The 7,734-nt window shown below is 40.3% G+C and overlaps 1 long non-coding RNA gene across 1 annotated transcript in view; it reads left to right on the forward strand.

Moving 5' to 3' along the window:
* LOC107582962 (uncharacterized) overlaps nucleotides 1-7,734 on the forward strand; it is a 19,313-nt gene that overhangs the window by 7,440 nt on the left and 4,139 nt on the right. The gene's annotated exons all lie outside the window — the stretch shown is intronic.

Here is a 7,734-nt window from a genome sequence, read left to right on the forward strand (position 1 = left end):
GGCAATATTTCACAACATCGGATCTCAACCCAGGCCAAAAAAAAAGCCGTAAAATGTGATGGTATGTTTTTGTAATGCCCAAGTGATCCGAAAAACTGTGATCGTGAGCTAACATCAACACATGAGAATGAAATTGTATGGGCACGACTATCTGATAAACTGCATCAGCTTCACATTCAGAAACCGCTGGTGTTCTTTTCCGCATCAGCAACCCGTCGTCCCAAAAATAAAGCAATAGGTTGTTTAAACACGTCCTCCTTTTTCACAACGGTAGCTCTGCAGTGAGCCAGTGAATTATCATGTCTCTGCGCGTTCACTAAAGTGACCCTATCAATAGTTGAAGACAGATCAATTTCAGCACCAGGTACAATAGACAGCGACTCAGGGTGTTTAGGTTCTAGCTCCACAGAAAGCTCCTGGCAAACGTCAGCGCCGTCAGAGGAAGCCAGAAATCTGTCTGAAAGTTCAACCACGTCACTATATTTACGTGATTGCGCTCGCATAATCACGTATACAGGAAATACGGAAGTTAGGTTCGAAACCAGGTCTACAACATTTCGTGGTTCAGTAAGCGGATCCTCAACTACTTCAAGGAACGGCAATACCTTTCCACCGGCAAGGTCATTACCAAGAATCAAATCAACTCCTTTAATAGGCAGTTGTGAACGAACAGCGATCTTAACGAGACCGGAAACTAGGTCAGATTGAATGTTTATAAAATGTAAAGGAACTCTGACTATTCCTAATTCGATTCCTTGAACCAGCACATCGGAACCACAGTACGGATCCCTAGTAAACGGTAAAATACTGCCAAGCACAAAGGATTGGGCTGACCCAGTATCTCGGAGAATGCGCATGGGAACTTTGTCTCTCTCCTGTCCTGTAAGAAAACCCACCCCGTCAAAAACAAACGGATCATACCCGGAATCAATTCTTTGCTCATCAAAATCAACCGGATGACTCGTAACGCAAACAAATCCCACCCCCTTCGGCACCTGACGTTTCGGGGACTGACTTTTCTTTTTCAAAACTGGACAACCAGCAATGAGGTGGCCAGCCTCATGGCAATAAAAACATTCACGTGATTCGCCCTGATTCGGTATAGTAGTTTTTACAATTTTCCAATTCCTTTCAGCCCCAGATTGGGAAGATTCACGACGCACAGACGAAACGAAAGCATTTTTGTGAGTCAATACAAATTCATCAGCTGAAACAGCTGCTTGCGCAAGCGTATTTACTTTTTGCTCATTCAAATGTACGACAATCCGATCTGATAACGTGTCTTTAAAATCCTCCAATAACACAAGCTCGCGAAGTTGCTCAAAATCATTTACCTTGCTGGACTGACACCATTTATCAAAAAGAGTTCCCTTTTCACGGGCGAACCCAAGTCTGGCTGGCGGCTTTTAAAATGACCACGGAATTTTTGCCGATAAGCCTCGGGAACAAGCTCGTATGCCCTAAGAACCGAGGCTTTCAAAATATCATAATCTAAACTCTCCTCGATGGACAAAGCCGCACAAATTTCTTGAGCTTTACCAGTCAGTCTGCACTGCAACAAGAGTGACCAAATCTCTCGTGGCCAATGTAGAGCGACAGCTATACGCTCAAATGCACTGAAGTACGAATTAATCTCCACTTCCCTAAAAGGAGGGACTAAACGAATCTGCCTACTGATATCAACCTCACCCATACTTGGGGGATATGGAACAGGGGAAACAGCAGGAGGAACACTGGGAGAAACATGGGGTACAGACGCTATGGGGTTTGTGATCCACTCACCAGCCTAGCCGAAACACAGCGAGCCTCGAGTTCACACTGCCTGACACGCAGAAGTTGTGTATCATGTTCTTGCCGCTTAACTTGTAAATCAAGCTCTTTAAGTCTGATAGCCAATTTCAAATCTTCTGTGTTTAGACCCATCAATAGATTCGGATCTGCCATCGGAAGTTGACCCGAAGCCCCTGCTCCATCCATCAGAGAAACAGCATCGACATCCCGCAACTCCGGTTCTATTTTTAAAACCCCTGCCAACACCAAATTATCCTGCACCACATCTCTTATTTTAACAGCAACAGTGTGTAGTGCGAGAGTCAATGAAATGGAAAGTTCATGGACCGGATTCGTGACACTTATTGCCTGTTTGATCGCCACTTTAGGTACAGTCAGTCTGCGGTTCTGTTAGATTCTGAGAAGATGAGGATGTGAGCTAGAACGCTTCTGCAACTCTTAAGTCTGCACCAGGCCTCGGCCTTGACTTTCCATTCAGCAAAGATTCTAGGATCTCAGCTGATGTCTCTCTTAGCTCTTTTGAACTTTCCACTGGGAAGAAACTCCCAATCACCATCGAGTCAGAACATCTTTGGAGTTCATTGCTCTTCAAACCCAGAAGAAGGTGATCGCGACTCCTACACCACAGAACCTCCAAACCATCAAGACTTTCATCCGAGACTGCATGCGGACACTCATTCAACGACCAAGGGAATGCAAGTATCGTACATTTAATTAAATGGAACAGAGGTTTAGTATAAGCTGTAGACCCCGTTCTAAAACGGTGCTGATGGTTTCATACAGGTGGTTAACTGACTCTTTTCATAGCTTCCTTCTCTGTTTTTTCCTGATGGCTTCATCCATCAAGCCTAGTTTGCCCTTTCCCATGTATGAGTGATTGTTTGTATGTATGTTTGTTTGTTTGTTAGACTAGTTTGTGTTAGTGTTTATTTAATAAAACTCTTGTGCACAAATTACACGAGTTTCTGATTCTGCCTTGCAAATTAATGTGCCTTTTCGATTTTGATCCTTACTACGTGCTCTAATGCATTAATATTGTATGAAAGTATTTTCTGTGGCCAGGGAAATATCCTTTCCTAGAGTTGATATTAACTTACACTGAATGCTGGCTGGACGAACAGATTGGTTGATGGCAATTTAATTCTGCTACAGTAACTACTGGCAGCTGATATAAATAATTGTAATTAATCATAATTAACTGTAATTATTTATATACATTTCCCCTTTGAGCTAATTTGCTACAACAATATGATACTGCCATTGTGAAAAAAAAAAAGGCGGAACATCCATTGCTAAAGTCTTGGACATGGTGAATCATTACTATGACAACCAATGTGATAGCAAATGCTGATCTGTTTCTCCTTAGGCATGTATGTTGATATTTTGTAGCTCATGATAATTTCATATGATAATTGCTCAAACTTTTATCAAATTATAATATCAAAGTAATGTTTATTTATGATGAAGCTATAATTGTGAGTTTTCTGACATCGTGCTAGACTCTAGCTGCTAGAGTTTAGCTCCAACCATAATCAAGCACACCTGATCCAGCTAATCAAGGTCTTCAGGATTACTAGAAACCTCCAAGCAGGTGTGAGTTGGAGCTGGTTGGAGCTAAACTCTGCAGAGTTGCGGCCCTCCAGGAATGGAGTTTGACCACTGGACTGTAGTATTGCGGCTGATCTCTTATTTTTTTAGTCAGTGCAAAGAAATGCAAGTACTGGCAGTGCATCAGATGGAGAGATTGAAAAGTTCATCAAAAGATGGCTGCTGCTCACTTTGCACAGAGATGGGGGAAGAAAAGAGTGGGCCCAAATGCAAACACATTCTTCCAAAGGTATGTTCCAAATGTTAACATTTACCAGAGTTACCATTCATGTTATCAGTCTGAGATTGTCTGAATAACCATACGTGTCATTGTCTGTTCCACTTTTTGTCTCTCAATCTGTCCCTCTTTTAGGGTACGCTTATTGAGGAAGCTTTTTTTTTTTTCAAATAAATTCTAATATCACTCATATTTTCATTGTGTCTTTTTTATACTTGGGGAAAAGGAGCACATATGGATGTTATGGAGTAATTCATGGGGTAGTAGGTGGAGATGCAATGAAAAGAAATAATGTAAGGGCCAAACCCTTAATCTTTGTAAAGGTGACATATTTAGTTGACCTGCGTAAGTACATGCAGGCTTAACAAGGACAATGTAAAATATATATTTTATTTTAGTTGGAAGTAGATGCCATCTTAAGGATTTTAAGGTAACAATGTCATTTTGTGGAAAAACAAAAGCTCTGGTTTTACATAAAAACTGGAAGGAGTCTTTAATATACATATTTTAGAAATTCTGTACAAGTGTAAATATATATATATATACATATATAATTTGTTTTTAATTTAGCGAACAAGACTAGTACCGGCTAGTTGTCGGGATGATTGTGACCCAGTGTCGGCTCAGTTTCAGTGCCGTCTAAGTGTACCATTTTGATTGGTGTGATTGTGGCTCAATGCCGGTGATGTCGGCTCAGTTTCAGTACCCAGACTTGGGCCAGTACTGGCTAAGTGTTTCATTTCCCATTGGTGTGATTGTGGCCCAATGCCAGTGTTGTTGGCTTAGTTTCAGTACCCAGACTCGGGCCAGTACTGGCTAAGTGTTTCAATTCTTGTCGGCATGATTGTGGCCCAATGCCGGCAGTTATGGCAGCCGGACTCGAGCCAGTGTATTTGGGCCGATTCTGGGGCGTCATTCATCCCATGTCCATGCCGAGTCTGGCAACCACAGCCAGGCCGAGTTATTTATTCCGGCCTGCCGGATCTGGGCCATAATCGGGCCAAACCATTTTGGCTACCTTGGCCTTGCTTTGAATGACTTCTGCACATCTGCGGCCGCAGGCCATCACTAGTCTCTCACACTAATTTTGTCACCAAGGAGTTTTGGACCAGTTCTCCTCTGTCCACACAACATACTCCTCAGCAAAGGTTAGTTTAACCTTTTGATTTTTTCCACTGATGAGCGGTTTGGTCACTGCAGAGTGGGCTTTCATTCCAAATTCTCTTAAACGTTGAGACACTGTATGGAAAGATTCCTTACCCTGTTCAGTGCTGAACTGGTGAGCAATTCCAGCTGCAGTTTTGAACCGACTCTCCATTGAGATTCTCTGCATTATCCTGTCCTCTTGTGCATTTCTGGGGGACTTGAATGAGTTAGTGACAGTGTAAAGATGCAATATTCTAGAAATCACAGATTTAGGACGACCAACTTCTCTCACTATGGTTGCTAGAACAACTTTAGAACAGCTCACAATCTTGCAAAGTCAGTGAAAATTGTAAAGTTAAACTGACAGTTAAATAGTGTTTGTCAGATAACTAAAGAAATTAGCACAAAGATCCAGATTAATAACAATAACTGGGATGTATCTGAAAGTGTTCTCTAATTTTGATCAGTGTTTTTTTTTTCCCTCCAATATCTCATTTAGGTTTTTATACTGTGCTTCACAATATATTAAACTCATAAAATATGCTCCTGTTAGGATAAATTCAAATAGGACTAAGAAGTTTTCAGACCGATGAGCTTTGTAAAAATCGACGCGTTTCAGAAAGGCGGGGCATAGAGGAGAGACAATAATGTACAGTATGTTGAAAATAATGTGTTTTTTAACCTTAAACCGCATAAACACATTTCATTACACCAAATACCCCAAATAACGTTATTTTTAGCAACATCATATGACCCCTTTAAGTAAGTTAGTTTTGCATCAAAAACAGTGTGATTTTAAGTAATGGAGATCTTTCAGCAACAGGATATTTTCTGCTTGAGCGAGAAATTTGTGGACAGCTTGTCTTGTGCATTAAATCACCCACAGACCAACAAACCGATGAGAAACTTCAACGATAATGATAATTCATAGCAACTGATCAGCAGCCCAACTCTGGAGCCATGGTCTTAATTATGTTCATTTAAACACTTAACACTGAAATTTTAATTCATATAACTAACTTGTATTCAATTGATTGTTCATAATTTTAGTTTTTTGTTTGTTTGTTTGTTTGTTTTTTGGTGCTGAAATATCATTGACCAAATTCATCCCAAAGTTAGGTATTTAATGCGATCTAAAAACATTTACAATAAAACATTTTCTTTCTATTCACATGAAGAACATTAAGTAATGTCTCAATAATAGATGTGACGGAAGTTAAAATAACTCACAAAATACTCCCAAGATCCTTAGACTCAAAGTACTTTTGCAGACAATAAATGCTGCGTTTGCAGAAACTATTTCTATATATTTTTTTTAAGTTAACTTCCACATTGACTGTTAGATTACCTCCACTGCCTGAGAGCAAGCAAGAAAGCAGCTGTTAATTTTCGTTTTGAAAATTCTTCATTGAAAGATGAAGGCCACTGCTGCTTTGTGAGAACAGGAGATGAGCATCACCGTCTGATAGATAAATATGTGTCCTTCCTCCTGAGCCAGAAAATATACGAAAGTCTTGAGTTGTGCTCCTGTGCTCGGCATTACACGCTCCAGTGTTGTGTACTATTATGAATCATCTGAACAGCTAGGTATATGCTGTAGTGGGTGTACCAATCAATTCAAGGGTTTACTGCAGACGGGAATTCAAAATAATTATCCTGAAATAACTGCAGCACTCCGCCGGACATTAGTCCTAATGGAAGTGACTCTACAGGAATGGTAAACAGCTATTTTTCCAGTGTTACATTAGAACAAATGCTATTGTGTGAGGATTGAATGTAATCACAATAACTCTCCCCATTTATTTATATAATTATTTTTTGGTTTCTCTGTTATGACAGACAGTCTTTTACATTGGCTCTGGCAGAGCAATCAGGCAGCGGAAATGGAGAGTTGTCGTGTGTTTATTAGAACGTCGGCTGACGTAAAGCGACTCTGTCAGCTGTAATGCTCAGAACACAGAGACCACAAGCCCAATCACCTGACAGGCCTGGAGAACCTGCAGACAGCATCCAAACAGCTGTAGCTGGAGACCAGCAGTGCTCAGATCAGATCTGGACTAATGTTCAGGTAAGTCATGAAATCATCTGTTTTCTGTATGTCACTGATGCCAAGCCAAGCCAAATGATCCAGGACCTTCGATGTTTGTTTTCCGTGGATTTCTTGAACAGCCGATGACTGTTGACATGATGCCTCTCTATTTCCGTTCCGCCGATTTTACTGTTTAGTCTGATGAGGTCTGGTTCTATTTTGTTGAAAACAAACTGCATAACTGGTTTTACTGGGTTATTTTCATTCTCAAAGCAAAGTCCAGAGTTTTGCGACCTTAGGGAGCGTGATGGATTGTAGTGTGGTAGAAGACTAGTTAGGTACGCAGGAGCTAACCTATTAAGGGCCTTATAGGTAAGTAATAATATTTTGTAACTGATGCGGAAGTTAATATGTAGCCAGTGCAGAGACTGTAAAATTTGAGTAATATGATCATATTTTCTTGACCTGGTAAGGACTCTAGCCGCTGCATTTTGGACTACCTGTAGCTTGTTTATTGAGGATGCAGGACAACCACCTAGCAGTGCATTACAATAGTCCAGTCTAGAGGTCATGAATACATGAACTAGTTTTCTGCATCAGAAACAGGAAACATGTTTCGTAACTTGGAAAGTTTCTAAGATGGAAGAATGCTGTTTTTGTAAAACGGGAAATATGATTTTCAAAAGATAAGTTGCTATCTAATATAACACCCAGATTTTTGACTGTAGAGGAAGTAACCGTACATCCGTCTAGTTGCAAATTGTACTCCAAGAGATTCTGTGTACTGTTTTTTTGGTCCAATAAGTAATATCTCGGTCTTATCCGAATTTAATAGGAGAAAATTATTTGTCATCCAATCTTTTACATTTTTAACACACTCTGTTAGCTTAGATAATTTAGTTTCAAATTAACAACTTGTTGAGATATATAGTTGAGTATCATC

Source organism: Sinocyclocheilus grahami, unplaced genomic scaffold, assembly GCF_001515645.1.
Source record: "Sinocyclocheilus grahami isolate Dianchi unplaced genomic scaffold, SAMN03320097.WGS_v1.1 scaffold48.1, whole genome shotgun sequence".
Classification (NCBI taxonomy): domain Eukaryota; kingdom Metazoa; phylum Chordata; class Actinopteri; order Cypriniformes; family Cyprinidae; genus Sinocyclocheilus; species Sinocyclocheilus grahami.